Genomic DNA, 22214 nt, shown 5'->3' on the forward strand with positions numbered 1-22214 from the left:
GTTTATTCGGTTCCATTTAGGTTGAAGATCATTCAGCTTGACAGAAGACACGGAGGCAGAGTCTAGGGAATCTGCTCTCACTGACATTAATGTTAATCAAAAAAACGCTATCTGTCCCAAGCCAGGAACCCGGGCTTGCCGTTTTCTTCTTGCCCCAGATAGAGCTTGAAAAGCCCCTATTGTTGTTCTTAGCACTCTTTCTTGCGAGCCTAGCTTATTCTAGGATTTAGCTCACGATTAAATCCCTTACCCTCCCTGGGTCACTGTCGCCTCCTCTGGAAAATGAGGGGCCTCTGAGGGCCCTTCCACATCTAGACCTATGATTCCATGTGTGACAGCAAGCAAATCTCCTCCCTTCCCTGGACCTCAGTTTCTTCAATTTATTGAAGAATCAGGAGGTTGGATTAGATCCCTTACACTAGCTCTCCCCCTTCCCAAAATTGTTGTGATGATCAAAGGAGATGATGTATGGAACGTGCTTTGTAAGCCACATAAATGTTAGCTGTTGTTATTGCACTTGGTGTTCCTGAAGTCCGATGCCGTCTTTGGCACGTGGTGCTTTTCAGAGCTGACTCCTCCACAAGGGCCCCGATTCTCCAATGAGGCATTGTCCATTTCAGCAGATTGATTTCAGAGGGGGATTACATTAATTTCCAGGACATCCCCATGATTTGGGCAGATCTGTGAATTTCATCAGCTTAGAGGAACTTTCAGTGTGGAAACCACCACAGTGCAGATCTGTAGCTACAGGCCTAAGCAGTCTCCTAGGGGTAGTAAGAGGTGAGTTACTTGCCCAGGGTCACACAGCTAGTATTATCAGAGATAAGGATTCCTGACTCCTAGTCACTGTATCTGGAAGGGGAAACTAAAGGTAAATTCTTCTTGAAAGTCGTAATCAAACGAAATGTTGATTTGTAAGAGAAACAGAGACAGGTTAGAGGCAGAAGATGACTTAGTGGAAGGAGAGAGACACTATCTCAACAACTCGGGGAAGGAGTCAGGGCAGGTCATCGAGGAGGTAGCACTTGAATTAGACCTTGAAGGGAAGGCACGAAAGGTTGAGGCTTGAGGAGGAAAATAAAGTCGACTAGATATAGAGGTGGGAATTTCATTCCAGAGAGAATTCTAACTAATTCACACAAATAAGAGAAGGCAGGATGAGAACAAAGATGAGAGAGCCATCCAATTGGGCTGCAACACAGAATGGCATCTGAAGCAGGGAGGTGAAGTAGCTTGCAGAAGAAAGCAGGAAGTAGATCGGGCTGGGATGCCACCTCAGGATTTCTAGTTCCCACTGTCACACTTAGAAGAGTGTGACAGAAGACAGAAGACTGAAGCCAGATTTGGAGGAACCCAACTGCCAGAATTTGTTTTGATATGATCTGTTAGGCAATGGAGAAAGCCAGTGGAGGTTTGTCATTAAAAGAAAATTGTGATCTGAGTGATGTTAGGAAGATTATTCAGGCAATGGTATAGATAAATCAGTGAGAGCATAGACTGAAGTAAAAGGACTAGGGGAAACTGAGGCAACGAGGGACCGAATCAGGGAGATGGAAAAAACTGAGAGGACATGGTATAATGGTATTATGAGCTTATGAGCCAGGTGACAGGGAAGATGGCGCTACAATAAATAGAAATAGAGAAGTTCACGAAAGGGCGTGTGGCTGTGTTTAGGCCGCTATCCCAAGGAGATCAAAGAAAGGTGCTAAAATATATTAATATTAATTCTTTTTATAGGAACAAAAAACTGGAAAATGAGAGGATGTACATCAGTTGGGAGAAGAGTTGTACAAATTTTAATATATGAAGGGAATGAAACACTATTGTGTTCTGAAAAAGGATGAAACAGGTTCTGAGGAACCTGGGAGGTCTTGTGTGAAGTGATTAAGTAGCCAAGAGAACGATTTCTAAGACTCTGAGAAATGCAACAATCATGATAGCAGAGGGCTGCTGAGGAGACAAGTGGTGGACTCAGGTATAGAACGGACCGTAGAGCTTTTCGATATGGATGATGTGGAAACTGAATTGGGGAGGAGTTGGAGATTTCGAAAAAACGATATTCCGGGGGGCACTTACCCTGAATAGAAGCAATCCCATAAAGGGTGGTCACCTAAACAAGATGAAAACAGGGTTTCTTGACCTCAGGATGCAGTTTGGTTATCAGTCTATTGTTGTGAAATGGCACTGCTCAGGGGAAACCTTATTTAGGGTCTGATTCTTTTATTGTTATTTAATACTCTTAATCTTAAATCTCTCCTAGCCTGACTACTGCCTATCTTTCCAGTCTGATTTCACATTCTTCTCCTTCACACCTGCACAAATCCAGCCAAGGTGGCCCATTTACTGTTGTTCCCTGTACGTGGCATACAGACTTGTCTCCCGCTTCCATTCCTGCTTTTGTACATGCTGTCCACCTATGCCTAGGGTGCCCTTCATCTTCACTTCTGTTTTGTATAATGCCCGAAATGCTCCCAAGTATCAGCTAAAGAGCCATCTTTCATACAGGGTCTTTCCTGGATGCTTCTGTAATCAGCTCCCCCACCCTCCATCAAAAATCATTCATGTTTTTTTGGTCTGTATTTTATATGGACATGTTGTTTTCTACCAAGAGAAATGTAAACTCCTTGAGGGCAGGAACCATTTTGTTTTTATCTTTGTATCTGTGTGCTTTGCACAGAGTAGGTGTTGAATAAATGCTCGTGAGATTTAACTGAACTGAATTTCAAGCAATAGTTTTCCTAGTTAAGTGATTTTGAAGAAGTTTTCCCCCTCCTGATTAACATCAAACACAGTAAAATGAAGTTGTTTTGATGTTGATGGATAAAGAGAAGAGAGATAGCCTGCAATTGGAGGTGTAGGGCGATCCCTAAAATCAGGAGGACTAAAGTTCAGCTTCTATCACTGACCCATGCTGGCGCTGTGGCTAGCAGAGTGACATAACCTTTCGGTACCCTCAGGAAAGTCCCTAAGACTAGAAGGTACGAGGGAGTTAGAGAGCTACATCATCATTGGAGGGAACTTCCAGGGTGGATGAGGGGTCCACACACCTTTAAAAAAATCACAGGTTCAGACCCCCAAAAAGGTGAAGAGGAAAAGAAGCTGTCTTCTTAAAATGTGCCGCCACAAGTGAGTTACCCTTCAGTCTGCAGAACTTGGACGATGTCAAGATTATCTGGATGACCCCATCAGAATGAGGCTATAGTACATAATGCACTGTCAAACTCTGTATGTTGCAAACAAGCAACCCCATCTGCCAGCAGATAACTTGAAATGCTGTCAATATCTGCAGGTGGGAAACAGAGTAATCCCACATATGGCAAGTCTCGGAGACCCCAAGGACCAAGAAAATGGACATTGTGATTGCAGTGCTGATTGCTGGGCCCCAGGGAGGCTCCACTCCTAGCTTCCCGCGTGCTGAAGGTTCTCCAGGAACTGAACTGGCTGGACTGCAGGGTTGTGCTGAGGTCATGGCCAGCGTGGCTCCTCTGACAGTAAGCTAAGTGTGGGAGGGAAGGCCCACCCTGTAATGGGGTTTGGGGAAACGTGGCAAGGATCTAGGCTGAGCTCTCCATAGAAAGCATTTCCTCACATCCCTAACTCCAGGGATGGGGGGCTCCGAGTCAAGGCCAGGCTACTAAGTTGTGCTGAGTGAGGAAGGGTAGTTCCAGAATTCGGCCCCACCCCAGCACCCACAGAGCCAGGCACAGTCTGCCTTGATTTCCTCATGAAATGTCAGGAACAGTTGTTCTGGTTTACTTGGGGTTCCATCTAGGAGAGAACTCTCAATCAGGTTTCCTAAGAACTTTAAAGGCAACGAGATTTATTCTCTAGAGGTAAGGTCACGGAACAGAAAACACGTCCAAGGGGGCAACCAACAAGATCCTACTGCTCTGAAAGAAACCATTTTTGTAGAGAGAAGAGCAGCAAAACCTTTTGTAGCAATATACTGGAGCACCAAGTACATGAAAAGCACCGTCTTCCCTCTCCTTTTGGCCAAATTCAACAAGCAGTTTAACTTTCCGCTAGGTGCAAAGTCCCGTGCTAGGTATCACACATACAAAGACAAAGACAACATGGGTCTCCGTCCTTTTGCTTGTACAAAACAACACACAGATAATACAAAGTAATGGAGGAAGGGGGTACTAACAATTAGGACATCAGAGAAGGCCTGTTGAGGCATTGGCGGTCGAGAATCCAGGAGTCAGCAGTGAGGAAGAGCGTGATGAGAATGAGCATTCAGTGTTCAGGGGATAGTTTGTGCAAAAGCCTGGAGGTGGGAGATAAAATGTCAAACTAAGGGAATAGCAAGGTAGGCCCTTACTTCCACTGCTCCACCCACACGTGCCATTTCCATTCTAATTTTCACCTTGACCTCTGGACTCTGCCTCTGCCCACGTTGCCTCAACCACCCCCTGAAATGCCTCTTTCTTTCCATCTGCCCACTTTCCCAATGATGTGACTCAATGAGATCCTTCTGAACTCTTTGAGCATTTTCTGCCTACATCATTCATCTTTTGCACTGAATAACGGGAACAAGGAAGGATCTTGCTATTGAAATGTTTTATGGGCAAGTCTCGTCTTCCCAACTACGACAGATTGGAAGCCTATGGAGGGCAGTGGGGGGGAGCACTGAGCTCAGAGTCAAAGGACCTGGCTTCCACCTCTTCCTCTATTACTGGCCATATCACTAAGAGCAAAGAGTTTCATCTCTTTGAATCTCAGCTTCTTCATTTATAAAATAGGAAAATAAATTTGTTCTGTCTGACCTACCAGGGCAATATTCAGTGCATCAGCTTGGTAGGAGACATACTTCTGGGCTTAGAGTTAGGAAGGAATTCTGTGTGACTCTGGGCAAGTCATTTTAGTCTGGCAACATGAGGGGGTTCCGTGAGACGGTCTCTGAGGACCTTTCGAGCTAAAAAGATATAATCGTGAGAATTCTGTGTGCCCCAGACAACTTACTAAGACTTCTTTCCTGCTATTTAGCACCTTTTCCAAAGTACTTTATCACATTTCGTATACAGAGAAAGCTTTGTGAGATGGGTAGGAAGGGCTTAATTTTACAGATGAGAGAACTGAGGCACAGAGATGTGATGAGGTAAGAATGAACTAAAATTGTTCTCTTGGCTTTTGTCCTATGCTTTTTCCACTAAACCAAAAGTTTGATTGGGTCTCCAAAATTGAGTGTCCCCCTACATGAACTTCACAAGTGCTTCTTCCTTTCTCTGTGAGCCATCCCTATCCATAGTGTAAGTCTTCCCACGGTGCTTTATGAATAAAGAAAGCATTATGTCTTTGGGAAAATAATTAATTGGCTAGTGGTTCCTCCAGTGATATATAGAGGAGTTAGGGACATAAGCAGGAGAATGTAAGCTTCGTGAAGGCAGATCATTTTCTGTCTTTGAAGTCACAGCAACTCGCAGAATACCTTACGTATAGTAGGAGTTTTATAAATGCATGTTGGTTGGCCAGTTTCTCTTGTAATTCACATCATCTCATTGACAGAGTTCTGGGACATAAGAAATAGATGATCAAATGTCCACTTTGTCTGATTTAGTAAATACGCCACCCACTGGTGACTGAGGACTGTGAGTAAATCGAGTTCATGGCTCACAGATAGCTAGAAGCTGGCCAGTCCAGGGGGCCATAACGGCATCGGGCTAAGCAGTTGGCCAGTGCTATCGTGCTCAGATTGAAGCAGAGCCATGACACTTCCAATAGACTTGGGATGGAAAGGGCCATTAGCATCCAGAGAAGGAACTATGGAGACTGAATGTGGGTCAAAGCATAGGATTGTCACCTTTTGTTACTGTTTGTTTGCTTGTTTGTTTGTTTTTCTTTTTCATGGTTTTTTCTCCTTTTGATCTGATTTTTCTTGCACAGAATGACCAATACAGAAATAGGTTTAGGAGAATTGCCCATGTTTAACCTATATCGGATTGCTTGCTGTCTTGGGGTGGGGATGGGGAGAGGAGGGAGAAAAATTTGGAACACAAAGTTTTGCAGAGGTGAATGTTGAAAACTATCTTCGCATGTATTTAGGAAAAAAGAAAATACTATTGAAAAAAAGAAGAAGAAAGAAACAGAGCCATGAAACCACATAGAAGGTTCCCCAAAGGCCACGTATTGACTTAGAAAACCACATATTGACTTTATCTCTGTTCTACTGTATTTTTACTTATTTTGTTAAAAAATTTCCAATTACATTTTAATCTAATTCCAGTAGCAGACTGAGTTTTAAGGAAACTTTGAATTATCATGTGCCCTGTCTCATTTTCTCTCCTTGGGTTGGCTTGCATAATCAAGATAAGGTAGTACTTGATTCCCTTTTTGCGATTGGCCAAGCCTTGGCATTTACTTGTGGATCATTCCCTCTAAGCTGTTCCCCAATACTATGACAGATTGACCTGTTTGAGTTGAGTTATGCTTTTATTGTATTAAAAAAAAAACTACTTCCCTCCTTTTTTTTTTTTTTTAATTTCCCTTCTTTCAAATAGTGTTGGGTTGCCTCAGCTTTAGTCTGTGAGCGCTGAGTGAGGTCCAGTTAATGCAATGTTTGGAACTGTTCGTTTTGCCACATCTCCAAGATACTGGGACCTGGTGTATGACTAATTAAGTAGAAATGGCATGTTGTCCCTAGATCTATTTGCCCAATGAAATAGCTAGTTTGAATCATTAGGAGGTGTAGGTTTCCTGCTTGCGTGATTCTTGACTCCATCTGTCACAGTCTATTAGCTCAAGTGATATACCTAATACTGTCGGCTCTTTTTACTCAGCAGGGCTCATAGGTCACCAGATTCATTTGTTGAGACCAGTGGATAGGAATGTGGTGATAGTACTAGCATTCGTGAAGGTTTGCGCCAGTTTCTTTGGCAATATACCTCTAGGAATTCAACCAGTGATGTTACAGAGCTTGCCTCAACCTTCTCATCTGTAGAAATGGACCTAATACCTACCTCATAAAGTAGAAAGAAGGAAAGTACTTCAGAAACTGGAAACTGCTACAGAAATGTGAGCTCTTCTTGTTTTCATGCCGCTTAAGGGAAGAATTCTGTGTGAAAGTCACACCTCCACTAATCTGATGCTTCATCTTGGCATGGAAATGATCCTATATTCCTTGAAGGTTATAGATGTCACAGGAACATGAGCTTTGGCAAGACTTTGAATGTGGGACAAGTTGGGTGACTTAGTATCCCAGGACCAATCTATCAAGTTCAGAGAGGATCATCACTAGAGGGGACCCAACAGGAGTAATAATTCCATTAAAACTTAAAAAGATAGTTTACTCTATCATGGAGGGGTTGTCATTTGAATTGGTGGAATGGTAAATCCTTGAATTATGTAGATGTAAGTTGGATGAGAAGAGACATTTCTCAAAGCATAGACTGATTGTTGCAGGTCACCTAGACACCACTGATTTTACAGATGAGGAAACTGGGGCCCAGGAAGCTTTAGGGGTTTGCCCAAGGTCATACAAGTAGCCGAACCAAGATCTGAGCCCAGATTCCCCGACTCCAAATCAAGTGCTGTAAAGGTACTCTGCTCACAAAGCTAGTAAGAGCTTCTACTCATTTGAATAGAATCTAGGCTCCATTTCTCCCCCCCCCCCCATAGAATCCATGCCTTCTAAGTAACCTTAAAAATTCATTTCCTTTCATTGGACCTTACATTTCTCCTCTATAAAAATGAAGATGCTGAGGAAAACGGTTTCCAGAGCGACCTGTTCCAATGCTAGCACTTCATGGTCGGGAATTTTGCTTCCCTCATCGGAGCATCCCGATTCTCTGCATAAACTTGAGATTTTCCACGGTATCATAGTATGACCAGCAAGGAAATAGAGTGAGGAGACAAAACCATAGGGTTTCCTCATGGCTGATGCAGTTTCCTTTGGACCCTGCACTGGGCTTATATGTTTTTCTGACTCCCACTTCAAAGTAACCTAAGTATTTCCATTTTTAATAGAATTTTAACTCATTTCTTTGCTTATTTCACCTTGATATTCCAGGGTTCCTTGATTTCTTTGGTATGTACCCCCACCCCAAGTCCCTTCCATGCCTTCACGAGTTGCTATGGTCAAATGACTCATTACCTAGTGGCCGAGTGCCTAAGAATGAGCTTCCTTGCATTTAACTAGATCAACCTTTGAAAGACAAATGGCCCAGTTCTTAAGTCCTGTCCAGGTTGATTAAAAACCTGAATTCTCTTTGAAAACCCAGGATTTTAGAAGATGTTCACCTAACCTCTCGTAGTCACGCTGTCACAGATTAAGCACATTAGTGATCATCCATTCCAGAGGCTCGTGCATAGCAGAACTTCAGTGTGAACCCAAGTCCCCCGACTCCAAATCCAATACGCTTTCCATTACACCATGCCGCCTCAAATTAAATTAAAAGAGAAAGCTTAAGCCACAACAAAAAAACAAGCCAGGCTTATGTTTAGTGCTAAGGAATCAGCCTGGAGTGTTTGACTCCATCAGACAAATATCTCCTGCTTCAAGTCCTGAGACTTCTCTGCTTTATGTCTGTGATAGGTAATAAGATCCAGCAAGAGGAGCTCTGGTCTATATCACTTAGGTCTGGGTTCCTTTAATGGGGCAGTGAGAAGTCCCCTGAAATAAAATGGATCTAATACTCCTCATTCTTCCAGTATCAAGCCTCTAAGCTGTGTGTGCATGTGTGTGTGCATGAGCGCACTGCCATGTGCAAAGGCAAAGAAGGTTGGGGAGTTGGGAATGAATATCTTTTGTGTGTATGTATTGTGTGTGTGGTGTTCACTGTGGGTCTAATATCAGAGTAAAGCACTCAGGTTTGGGGATCCTGTGTATCAGACTTTTGAGGGAGGACAGGCCTGTCACTCCCCACTAAAAGAGTTTCTACAAGACGCTGTTCCGAATGACTTGGTATGTGCCTCTTAGGCTCTTAGGCTCCTGAGCTTCCTTCCTACAAAATGCAGCTCCTTCTAGGAATCTTCTCATGGCTCCCCTAGTTGGAAAATCCGTCTCCCTCCTTACATGATCGTGTCTGTATCTCTCTCTGTTCCAGCTATGTACAATATAGCTCCTTCCTGCTTTTCTACCCCGCCACAGGCTTCATGATTCAACCATATGGCCTTCTTGCTCCTGCTCTTTGTACTCCATCAGCTGGGGGTCCCCATCCCTGGAAAGCCCTCCCGCTTCACCTTGGCCTCTTCACAAGCCTGACTTCCTTAAAATCAGTTTAATTCCATCCACTGCTAAGGTTTTCTTGTCCTGTGGCTACCAGCCCTTCTGGAATTTGCTTTCCATCTCCTTCCTATGCGTGCATCTTGCAGATATCAGTTACTTAGCTCTTCCAATACTATCAGAGCTTCTTGATATGACGGACTGTTTTGGTTTGGACTTAAATCCCCAGTGCCAGACACCCAACAGGCACTTAATCAATGCTCGTTTAATTTGATTGCACTGGCTAATGCTCCACAACATGTGTTGCGTCTGTCCTCTTTTCTCCACTCACACATGGAGCGCTGTAGTGCAGGCCTCCATCCCCTTTTGCCTGGAATTTTGCAAGCATCTTCTAATTAGTTTCCTTGCTTCACGTATCTCCCCACTGTACTGTATGGAACACCTACTTCACGTCCTTTATCCACTGTACCACCGTCCAGTAGCTACCTATTATATCGACAATCAAATCTATACACTTCTCTGCTTGCCATTTAAAGTCCTTCACTATCTAGTCCCTTTCTACCTTTCCAGTCTTATATTTTCTTCCCTTCCATATACTCTACGTCCAGTCCAACTGCCTTACCGTTCTTCATTCACAGAGATACATTTTCCGTCTCTGTGCCTTTGCATTGGATGTCCTCCATATCCACAATGCATGCCCTCCTCATCCCCTTTTAGAATTGTTGGTTTCCTTTAAGACTCAGTTCAAGCAATACCTTCTAACCCCTCAGGTTCTAGGACCCTACCCCTCAAAGACCTCGGACTTATTCTACTTATTCAGTACCTACCTCTAGATGGGCAGGTCTCCCCGGCTGGAACGTCAGTTCCTTGAGACGATTGTCACTTAAATGTTTATCTCAGCATTTAGTGCCGCTCCTCGCACACAGGAGAGTCGGTCAACGAGCATTTGTTGAGCACAGTGCTAGGAATACAAAAACACTCCCTGTCCTCAAAAAGCTCCCATTCTAAAGGCCAGGACCGCAGAAGATACAGTGTCTTAGGAAAGTTAAATGAGAAAGGCTCTAGCAGCTAGGGGCATCTGGTGGGCTTTAGCTGAGTCTTAGATGGAGCTAAGAGGCGGAAGTGAGGAGATGAGTGTTCCAAATGTGAAGGAAAGCCAGTACAAAGGCATGAAGATGGGAGATGAGTCTTGAATGCGATAAACATTCAAGTAGGTTGGGGATGTGGGAAAGGGCATAAAATGTAAGTTAGGAAGAGGCCAGCTGCTGAATGCTTTAAATGCCATAACGTTTTCTGTAATATTCTCCTCTGAAATGTAATTTTCTCTTGTTGGGTTTTTCTTGGGGTCTTTGGAGGTGGCCTTCGTTTCAGTTCAGTAATCACCCCAAATGCAGCCAGGTATCAAAGTCCAAATCCTTTATTGTCTCTTTCCGAGTCTTGTCTAATGCAGTAGGTAGAGTTGTGACCTAGCCCAACCATTCTAGAGAACAATTTGGAACTAAGCCCAAAGAACTATAGAATTGTGCATATCCTTTAACTCAGCAATTCCACTACTAGATCTATAATCCCAAAGAGGTCAAAGAAAAAGGAAAAGGGCTTATTTGTACAAAAATAGTCATAGCAACTTATCTTGTGCTGGCAAAGATTTGGAAATCGAGGGGATGCCCATCAAGTTGGGGTATACAATTGTGGTGGAATGCTTATTGTGCTGTAAGAAATGATGAGCTGGATGCTCTCAGAAAATCCTGGGAAGACTTACAGGAAACGATGCAAAGTGAAGTAAATAGAAACCAAAAGAACATTGTACCCAATAAGCCCGATATTCTCAGCAATGTAATGATCCAAGACAATTCCAAAGGACTCATGATGAAAAAAGCTAGAGAGGGAACTGGTGACAGTTCCTCAGAATGATGAATGTAGATAAAAGCAGACTTTTTTTTTTTTAACCTTTATGTTTCTTGTTTGTGTTTGTATTTGTGCAATGGCTAATATGGAAATAGGTTTTGCTCAATTTCACATGTATAATCGGTATCAAATTACTTGCCGTCTCAAGAAGGGAGGAGGGACAGGAGGAAAGAAGAGAATGTGTAATTCAAAAATTTTTAAATGATTGTTAAAATGTTTTTTATATGTAATCGGTCTCCCAATTTAATAAAATAAGTAAAAAAGAAAGAAACAGCCATGGTGAGAAGGCAAGACATAGATGAAGAACTGGCAGATGCTGTCAGACAGCTAGGAAGAGAATCAGGAGAGTGAAAATGGTGTCATGAGAACCTAGATAGGAGCGAGTAGCCAGTAGATGAACATCAAATGCTGCATAAATGAATGCTCATACCCTCCTTCTATTGCTTATCTGCATTTTAACTTGTATAGATCAAAGGTATATGGAGAGAGCCTTGCCAAAGGGTCACTTCTCCATCCAAGAAAAGGTAAGGAAGAGACAATAGTGGGGAGGTATCTGAGTGATGTGAGATGACAGGGAAGAAGGAGGAGCACTTGGGAAATGGCCTCAGTTTTTTATTGAGCACATAGCAAATATTTACTGATTTTTAGAGCCAACATCTCCTCCTTCTTCCCCTTCTAGATTCAGACTGATACTTAAAACAATTGAAAACTTTATCACAGTATTGGGAGACTTTAAGAAATATCTCTAGTTTCTTCAACTGTAAAAAAGGATTAATAATCTTTCTATTACCTACTCTTAAGGATTCAAAGAAAAGCATTTGTGAAGCAGCAAAAATGGTCGTCCACCACTGCACTGTTTCGACTGACTCACATACAATCAAACCACCTCCACTGAGACACCATTAATTCAGCGTTTGACAAAGGGCTAGGCCCTTCGATTCAATTTTCCCTTCAATATGATTCAGTTTCTAACCAACAAACATTTCCTAAGACCTCCTGTATCCAAAGCACTAATCTACACTGCTGGAAAGAACAGAAACATAAAGTATGATCACTACTTCCGATCACTAGTACCTTAGCACTGCCTTTGAAGGCATAATTTGGAGGATCATAGATTCAGAGGTACAAGATAGAGACCTCAGGGGTTATCCGAGCTGGAACAGAAGGGGCCTAAGAGGCCACTAAGTTCAGCTCCTTCATTTTAGAGACCCAGAGAGGTGATTTATGTGACTTGCTCAAAGTCACGCTGCTAGTAAATAGAAGAGCTAGGATTAGAATCCAGGTCCTGTGGTCTTCCAATCCCTTCATTTCACTGATGAAGGAACTGAGTTCCAGCAACATGCTCAAGTCAGTAAGTGGCAAAGGTGGGATTCCCACCAAAATCTTTGGACTCTTTCTTCGAGGAATTAATAATATGGAAGGAAAAAGTTAAGGCTTAGGAGAATGTGGAATACAACCAAAAAAGCCAGGTTTACATTTTCCCCTCACACTAGACAAATATACATAATAAAGGCAGACCACAGAGCAGAAGAGTGTTGGACGAAGACTTTTGTCTTCTTCTTTTAGCTCATTTCCAGCTTGGATTTATTTGCATGCCAATCTGGAGGAAATCTAGTAAATGAAGCTCAGTCACCACAAAGCTCTCCGAGTTGCTTTTTTAGAGAAATGGGCTTGGGGAAAAGACAATCCCCATAAAAGAGTTAAAAGAGAATTTTAAAGAATTCCTAGGCCTGATTCACATAGTAACTTGAATCAGACTGACATCAAAAGTTCAAAGAACAGACCATCTCCTTCCAGGATCATTCTGCCTGACTTCTGTCCAGCTGCCACTAGCTGAGTATAATCATTGGTAGCTTTAGCTGTGCCTCCAGAGCTTTTGACCCGCCCCTATCAGTAGGAACCTCTCTAATCAAGGACCTTAGCAAACAGAATGGGTAGAAGGTGGCCCAGAAGAAAGGAAACCCAGAAGCTTGGAAAAGAAACTCAGCTACAAGGAAACAACCTGCCATCAGCACTGTGATACTTCTGGGCTAACTCGAGCTTCAGTTGCTGATGGAACAAAGGTAAGACTAGGCCCTGATTGAAATCAGATCAACAAGAATGCTATGATTTTGCCTTTGTGGTTGCTAAATGATACCAGGAAAGTTCATATGCCCTTGAAAAGAAGTAGGATGACCTAGGCTTAAATCTCAAAGAGATCAGAGAGAAAAGAATCCATATGTCCAAAATATTTATGACAGTTTTTTTTTTGGGGGGGGCAAAGATCTAAAAACTAAAGAGGCACCTGTTAGTTGAAAAAAAAGCTTAATACATTGTGATATATGGTTGTGGTAGAACACTATTCTGTAATAAATGATGAAAGAGAATATTTCAGGGAAACCTAGGAAGATTTATATAAACTAATGCGGAAGGAACTGAGCAGAACCAACAATTATGCAAACAAATAAAAAGGCCCATAATTCTAAATACAAACAGCTTTAAAAGCCATTAAGAACTCTGATCAATTCAAAGAGCAGCTATGATTCCAGAAGACTAGTGAGGAAACACGCTTCTCATCTCATGATAGATGTGATAGACTTAGGGTAGAGAAGAGACATAGCCAAGAGGTTCCAAAAATCCTAATAACAGTTTACATCTGTCAAGACCTCAACCTTCACTATTAAAACTTTCAAACACACTAAGACTTTCAGGACACAATTTTTGCACATGTGGAAATGTTTTGCTTAACTATTCCTATGTTACCAGATTTTTGCTTTTTCTTTGGGAAGGAAAAAGGAAATGAAATAGGTTTTTTGTCAATTTTTAAAAAATATGATTTTAAAAAATTATCAAAGAAAGGAAATGGAATGACCCTCCTGTCTCATCCTCGATTTTCTTCCCATTTTAAGCTCTGGCCTTGTAGGGAAGAAGAAAAATTCAGTTCCTGCCATAGAGTTCTTAGTACAGTGGGAAGTCATTCAGAGGATGTCCCACCCTCAAGCAGCTTCCTGTCTTTTTGGAGAAACTGAGTGGTTCCCTAGTAATGGGGAGGCAGCTAGGTAGTACAGTGACTATGGTGCTAGGCCTGGCATCAGGACCACCAGAGTTCAAATCTGGCCTCAGACACTTACAAGCTGTGTGACCCCGGGCAAGTCACTTAACCCTGTTTGCCTCAATTTTCTCAGTTCCCTCCATAATGGGATAATAATAGCATCTGCCCTTCAAAGTAGTTGTGAAAATTAAATGACGTGATATTTATAAAGCGCTTAGCATAATAAATGTTTATTTCTCTTCTTTTTAACCCTTTATGCAGGGTTGCCAAAGCAAATCCTTTAGCTGAGCAACCTTAGTTTTATAAGATTATGCTGTAAGGCTTTTAGCCAGGATTTCCATTTAGCAAAGATTTGTCCACAGGTGCCTGATAATTAGGCAAGGCCTTCACTGTTACTTCCCTGTTTTCATGGGTGTGGTCTCAGGAAACTCACCCAAAGATCCCAAGGCTTTTTGGGAAATGCACATAATCAGAACAAGACAATCGAATCCTCTCCACAGCCAAAAGGAAGTCTGTCAATCCAGCCACTGTCCCTTGTACGCTGGTTTAGACTCAGTGCCCAATGCTCTTCCCAAGCTCCCTATACTTAATATTCTGGACTACCCTTCCAGTTTAAAAAAGGCAGCCTGGATTAGTAGAAAGAGCCCTGGAAGCTTAGCTTCACCACTTCCTAGGCTATACACAAATCACTTCCCCTCACCAAACCTCAGTATCCTTTACAAAATGGGGATCTTTGCCCTGCCTACCTTACAGGGTCATCGGGGGGTAACATGAGACTGGTCAGATAAAGAACTTTCTAACCTGGGTATGTTGGCGCTCCTGCTGCTCTCCCCTCAAGGCTTTTGGCTGCCTCCAATTTATGAAGCTGTGGCTCCCCACAAAGGTAGAAGTCAAGTGGTCCTGCAGGATCCCAATCATCAAAGGGAAGGCCCCAAGGAAGGAATCGTTCCTTGGTGATTTGTACTTCAATTCTCCTTATGGGTTCCTTTCTTTATCGGGGCCCCTTTCAGGCCCCCTGGAGGAGTGGAGAGGGCTCTGTGCTCATGCCATATAAATCTCCACATGATGGTTCTCATTATTTCTTTTTCTTCTCCCTGACACGAATGCAGACAATGAATGTTGGTTTGCTCGGTGATTTACGAGTTCCTTGGAAAGATGTTGCTCAGCTGAGATCTAAGAAACTTCAAGACAGGCCTAGTATTTATGACATGTTTCTCCCAACCACTGACCTCAAGTTTCATCAAAAGAAGTTTGGGGCAGCCAAAGCAAACAGTAGGGGGAGTTACACCCCATAAACTTTAGCAATGAGATTATCGTGCCAAATTCTGACTGAAGTTCAAATAGAAAGAAAGAAGAGGGAAAAAAACCAACCCCGACTCATTATCTTCTCTGTGAACCTGCTTCAACTACCATTTTCCAGGCCAACGTTCATTCGACGAGGTAGCAACCACTACAAAATTTCAGTTACAAATTGGCAAAATGTCCCCTTTGTGCGGTGGAGTGTGGGACGTGCAGAGGACTCGTTGGACATTCTTGGATACTAGCGAAGTGACCTTGTGAGTAGGTTCAAGGAGAAGTCATCCATCTCTGGAGTCTTCGGTCTTCTCTACTTGGCCTTCCCAATATGACAGAAAAGAGATCTCCGGATGAATCAAAGAACAGAGGAGCCACAAGAGACTCTTGAGATCATCTAGTCCACTGCCCTCGCTTTATTGAAAAGAAAACTAAAAGAGGTTCAGAGAGATCACATGATCTGCCCAAGGTTGTTCAGTTAGCGTCCGCGGCAGCATACGGGGAACATGGGGAGGTCGTCTATCTACATAGGAGAGGAGAAGGAGGGAGCAACACGAAGGCGCTTTTAACAACTGCTTGGAATCCTACTCTACAAAAGGTGGTAATTAGCTATAAAATTTAATGCAGGTCCCAGCAACAGGAGATGACTAGGGATTTGAAAGTGCCCTCCACCAAACCGCTAAGGTAGCACGTGGAGTGGAGCAGGCTGTGTGCAACAGAGATTGGATATCATTGACTTAGCACGCCAACATGGTGGCAGCACTACTGAGTTTCCACTCTTGTGTGCAAGTGTTAATGGCTCCCTGGAAGTCGGGTGAGCTTAATCAGACACTAACGAGGTGTCTATTCCCTTGGCAGAATGGTCTGTAAGAGTTGTATTAGTTGTGTGTATCCTGGATTATGGAAGCAAAAGGGGTTGGGGCCATGTAATCACAGGTGAAAATGTCAGGGATGAAATGAGTTGCTTCCAGCCTCAGCTGAGTGCCTGACACATCCTTATGGGGGCTTTCCCCTCCCCCCAAACAATAACCACAGTTGAGGCCTCGGACCTCTGACAGAGGCGGAGGCAGAGCCTAATCTAATTCCCAATCTAGTTCTCTTTTCATCGTATCGTGGTGCCTCCCACAAAGAGAGAGGGCCGGGGGCCGAGACCCGACCTCGACGACTTTGTAAAGTAAGGTCGGACGAGATGAACGTTAAAGTGCCTTCTAACTCAGTGAACCTCGAAGGTTTGTCTCGGGTGCCCTTTGCATCCCCTTCACGTAGTTGGCCTCCATCGAATCCCCCATCTGCTTGTTGCCCAGTGACTTCTTACCATCAGGGACCTCCCACCGACTTATCTCCTGAGCAATAGTATTCATGATTTTGCCCGGCGAAGCTGATAAATGGTAGGGACAGGATTTGAATCCAAGTCTAGTATTTTCCCTTCTTTTATTCCTATCCATTCCAACTCAAAAGTTACCTGTGTGTGGTAAAATCTTTCTGGATGTCATGGCCAGGAACAACTTTGCCCATGGGAGGCAGAAATATTCGAGTCAGGAAAAACCTGGATTCAAATACCAGCTCACCCTTAGTTATATCCTATGTACCTCAGTGAGCAAGTGACTTTCCTCTGAATTTCACTTTCCTCATCTGTAAAATGGGAATAATAATATTTGCCATATATAATCTCTGCAGAATTAGAGGGGTAAGACCAAAGGACCCTGCTCTGAGACCTGAAGGCTTGATGTTAAAGTAAATCTCCTGCCAAGAATTGACCCACCCGGCCTATTGCTCATTTCCAATTTCTGGATTTGCTCTGTGAGTCTTGTCATCAGAATCCCCAGCAACTCTCCCTCTTCCAGCTGACCACCAAACATCAGTCAGTCACCTAGCATTTTTGCAGCTCCTTCTATGTGCCAGGCACCGTGCCACTAGAGTTACAAGCTAGGGATACCAAAAAAAGGCAAAGGACAGCTAGCTCTAGTCGTCCGCCCTTTCTGTGCTTTATAATCCCCCTTCTCCCAGCAAGTAGAAGTCCGTTCCACGGCCTCTCCTCTCTGGGCTTCCTGAAGCTCCCCAGTTGGCCATCATTGGTCCCTTTCCTGGGTATTTCCAACTCCTGCTCTCTGCTGCCCTCTGCTAGGGATGGAACCGCTTTGCTCCCAGGGCAGATGCCTCAAGTCCTAGGACAACTTCAGGAAAGGGACATGAGCCCCCTGCTTCCAGAGGACAGTGACAGGTACTAAAGTGGATGTGTAAAAAAGGCAAGACCTGGTCCTTGGCCTCAGGAAGTAAAATGTGTAAAAGGAAGCAGTTAAGTAACAAGGGCGCAATGAGGAAGAGAGAATGCCTGGGTCTAGCCCTAAGAGTCACGCCAGACTTTGGGGGCTGGTATCAGCTGAGTTGTTCTATTACCCAAGAAATTAATGGTGTGCTTCAATTGGCCTTCTTATTCACAGTGATGGAAGCAGGGCAGCGAGCAAGTCCACAATGGATGTAAACAACATGGCAAAAGATGAAAACATACCAGTGTTGAAAGGAAGTGACGTGGAAAGTCGCAGAAAAAAATATGCAGCGAATAAAAGGTGGGTTAGCTACATGGTGAGAGCGAGGCTGGGTGCCGTGTGAGGTATTGACAAGGCCCTGTACTCTTGGAGTCTTGGGTAGGGTGGGTGGGTGGGGGGCAATTCTTACAAATAAAAAGCAAATACAGGTTGTTTGAAGAGGGAGAGAACACTGCCGATTGGAGGCATGAGGGAAGTCTTCCCAGAAGAACTGGTACCTGAGCTGAGCACAAAAGTAGATAAGAATTCTGAAAAGCAAAGATGGATGACGGGAGTACCAGGTATGAGGAATGGCTGGTGCAAAGAAACGGATGACACAGACAGAAGTCAAGTTTGGGGGATACTGAATAGTACAATTTGACTCCTGAGAGGCACGAGTTAACGTTAGACTGAAAAGGTAGATTGGAGCTAGATTGGACCAGGCCTTGAATGCCAAGTCAGGGAGTTTTTATTTTACCTTCGAGACAATAGGAAAACACAGACTATCTCCGAGAGGGGAGAGGTGTGGTGACATCTGTTGCTTACGAAGGGAACGTTGACCGCTGGCCGGGGTTGGGAAAGACTGGAAGCTCGAAGCCCAGTCAGGATATTGTTACAATAGTGTGGGAAGAGCGGTAGTGATGCGAGAGTACTCTTGATGTTGTAGAGGGAAAATCAAGATTTAGCAGGTAATTACAGGGGGGGGAGAATGAGAGAGCTGGAAGAGCCTCGAATGATTCCATGGTTGGAAATTTAGGGAACTAGGAGGGTGGTACTGTCTATACCAATAGGGAAGTGGGAAGGAGGGACCTCTAAGGGGAGGTAATGATGAGTTCTGTTTGATATGCCAACAGAAGATCCAGTTAGAGATGTACAGCAAGCAGGTAATGATCTGGACCTACAGTTTAGGAGATCGATTAAAACTGGGCACAGAGATTGGAGAGTTTTCTGCTTAAGGGTGATCATGGTACTTGGATAGGGAGGGTCCAGAGATGACTCATTCACTCAATACAAGGGCACTCACAGGAAGCTGGAGGGGAAGGGGCCTGAGGGCCATCTTCTCCTCCCCTTCGAGTCTTTGATCCTGAGAAATGGGTTTGGGGGTTTGGGCTTTTTTCCTTTGTTCTTTTCAGTTTTAGGAAGAGACGCTGGACTCCCAAAGCACTTACCACGATTTATGAAGAACCCGAAGAAGAAAATTTCTAGCCAGATGATGCAACCAACCCAGCAGAGAAGCCAGAAGGAGCCAGGATCTTGGAAAGCCAGGCCCAGAAGGGACGGATGGAGGCTTTTCAACTTGCAACTTGATGGGACTAATGCTATGTACAAACTGACTTAAACTATGACCTTAATCCTCCTCCCCTCCTGAGACCCAAGTGATATAGAAGGGATTACACCCTTGAGATGCTTTGGGGAGGATGTTTCCATTTTCATTCTTGTTATACCTTTAAAGTGAATACTCTTTTGCAAAAGTTGAGTAGAGAAAAAGAGAAGAGCTACTGGGAAACCCAGTTTGAAGGCACATACATCCCCAGTTCCTTCCTTGAGATCCTCATAGTGGCATGGGTCAAAATAGAAGATTTAAAGCTGGATGGGACCTTAAAAGTCATGTAGTCCCAATGGTCTCATTTGATAGATTTGGAAACTGAGGCCCAAACAAGTTAAGCGATTTGCTCAGGATAAGATTTGAACCCAGGTCATATTGGGCCATATTCTTCACTGTTTTCAGCTTCTCCCTAGCTAGGCCACCGTCCAAGGGGCCTTGGCCCGCAGCTTATACATACATTGTGCCAAATGAGATCTGACTAGTGCCGGGCCTAGCTAGCCATCATTGATCTCTCTTCTCTTATGTAATATTATATAGATAGAATTATAAATATAGATATAGATATAATAAATAGATATAGCTATAGGTATAATTATAAATATAGATACATCTATAGATATAATTATATAGATACAATAAATAGATATAGATATAATAAATAGATATAGATATAATTATATTATTATATTCTATAATATAATAATATATGCAACTCTTATTACACCTTGGGGTAGCATTAACTGTTTTGAAAAATAAGCCTGCAATCTCTAAAGATCCCCAAGATCAGCTTTTGCAGGAATTGGTCAAGATCCTACCTCTCCCCACTCTGTATTTGTGAAATTGCTTTTTTTGCTTTGTGGGGATAACTTGACATTTATCTCAAATAAAATTCAAGTGATTGTTTTCAGCCCCTTGTGGAGAGTTCTTTTTGCCTTCCAACCCTGACGGCCAACGTATTCATCACCCATTTGAGCTTCATGCCATCTGCAGGTTTTACTGGCATTCTTCTAGTCTTTCTAAATCACTGATAAACCATCGAACAGCAGGGGATCCCAGATCCACTAGAGGCCTGCCTCCAGTGACATCGGTACACTAATGAGCGCTCTTTTGATCTGGTAGTTAAGCCAGTTCAAAATGGACTATACGCCATCTTCTCTATCCATTTAAGTCTTTATGAGAATTATCAAGAGACAGACACTCACACACACAAATGTACATTACACTTCTCCCATGCCTCCTAAGCCAGAAACCCTTTCATACCCAGAATTCCCCGGGGCTCCTCTATCCTGAATAGAGGTTGCCTCAGTCATCTATCGCATATGGCAAAGTTCCAACCATATTTCAACTTTACTCCGTAGCCATCTCCTTGCCAAATAATATGCCTGGAAGACTAGGATTCAAGCCTTGGAGGTCTTAGGCAGTGCTTGTGTCCCAACCCTTGGCCTAGCCATCCCCCTCTGTCTCGATTACAAGTCACCTACAAGACCAAGGCCTGACTTCCGGCACAGCTGCCTTTTCTCATTGACCATCATCTCAGTAGTCACTATGCTGCCCTAACCAGAATCCAAGTCCTTGGTTTCTAGTCCCAGGGGCCCCACTCGTACTGACTGGGAGAGTCCTCAGCCAGATAAACCGAGCTCCACCAATTCTTCATCTCACAGTTTTTGCCACACTCCAAGCCTTGGGGGTTTTCTCCCTTCCATAACTTTTCAGTTAATCCTCCCATTTCCAGATCTCCTTTACTTCCCATAATCCACTTTCAATGGATTCTTAACTGCTGCCCCAGCCTTCCCTCTCTGTCTCTGTATGTGTCTATATGTCTGTCTCTCTGTCTCTCTCTCTCTCTGAGATGGTCCAAAGCTATGCAAAATCTCCTCTGAGATCATCCAATTTTCCTGCTCTGCCCAATTCTCCAAATTTTTTGTAGCTATTCCTTCTCTATATAACCTCTCACTTCACCTCTCTTAAGGAGAAGGCCTGCAGGTTGCCTCACCCCTCATCCCAGTAAATGCCCAAATAAATGCCCATGCTTGAACTGGAGATGGTTTGAGCCCAAATACTTTCACAGATGATACCACCATCCATGCCTGGGTACCCCAACACTATCATGCTGGTAGGAGTGGAGCAGAACCAAAGCCCTGGACGTCACTTTGAAGGTAGGTCTCTAGCGGACTCGGAGATTTGTCTGGGATCCCCTGCTGTTCCAGAGCTCAGACTCCTGCCCTAGAGCCCAGGATCAGGACAGTTACCCCAGTCCTTTATTACAACAAAGCCTGGTGCTAATCATGCTTCAAGTTAACACCAAACCCTGCAAGACTTAAGTCTGTCTTGTCAAGAGCTCAGGCCTCCGTTGTCCAAACGGGCAGTTGCCTCGGTCGTGAACTACATCTAGACGTGGTTCCAACCAGTCCTCTCTTCTCTCCAGCTGTCTCCTCACCAGAGGCAATGCTAAGGTGTCTACACTGACCTTCTCTTCCTTGATTCCATCTCGGCTCCCCATTATTTTATAATTTATTCTAATTTATATTTTATGATATTATTTATTATAATTTATAAATTATATTTATAATTAAATCAACTTTTTCACACCTCCTGAAAGAGGTGTATCAATCTCCTAAATGGAATCTTAGCTGCTACTCCAGCCTCAATAATCCAGTCACTTTCAGTCTCTCTGGGACTTCATTGGAACAAAAGGACCCTTTACCTTTCACAAAAGGGTCTTTTATCTTTTCCATTCACCCCTTAATCCAATCACAGGGACTTTCTGAGACTGTACAAAAGTATGCAAAATCTGACATCCTCCAAATTTTCTTGCTCTGGCCCAATTCTGTTTTTTTTTTTCTTTTCCTTCTCTATATAAACCCCTGGCTTATCCCTCCCTCTCCCTCCAGGAGGATACCTGCAGGGTTTGTCCCCTTTACCCCAAGTAAAGATCCAAATAAATGCCCTTGCGTGATTAGGACTCTGTGTGAT

The 22214-nt window shown here is 43.5% G+C and overlaps 1 protein-coding gene across 1 annotated transcript in view; it reads left to right on the forward strand.

The window, feature by feature from the left end:
- Nucleotides 1–20148, forward strand: part of PABIR2 (PABIR family member 2) — a 92177-nt gene extending 72029 nt beyond the window's left edge. The window contains exons 10-13 of the transcript XR_007948927.1: nt 11867–13128; nt 15206–15987; nt 17067–17956; nt 19048–20148. The gene's annotated coding sequence lies outside the window, so the exon portion shown is untranslated. The remainder of the gene's footprint in view (nt 1–11866; nt 13129–15205; nt 15988–17066; nt 17957–19047) is intronic.
- Nucleotides 20149–22214: the final 2066 nt, after the last annotated feature.

The sequence above is a fragment of the Antechinus flavipes genome, chromosome X (genome assembly GCF_016432865.1).
Source record: "Antechinus flavipes isolate AdamAnt ecotype Samford, QLD, Australia chromosome X, AdamAnt_v2, whole genome shotgun sequence".
In the NCBI taxonomy this organism is placed as follows: Eukaryota; Metazoa; Chordata; class Mammalia; order Dasyuromorphia; family Dasyuridae; genus Antechinus; species Antechinus flavipes.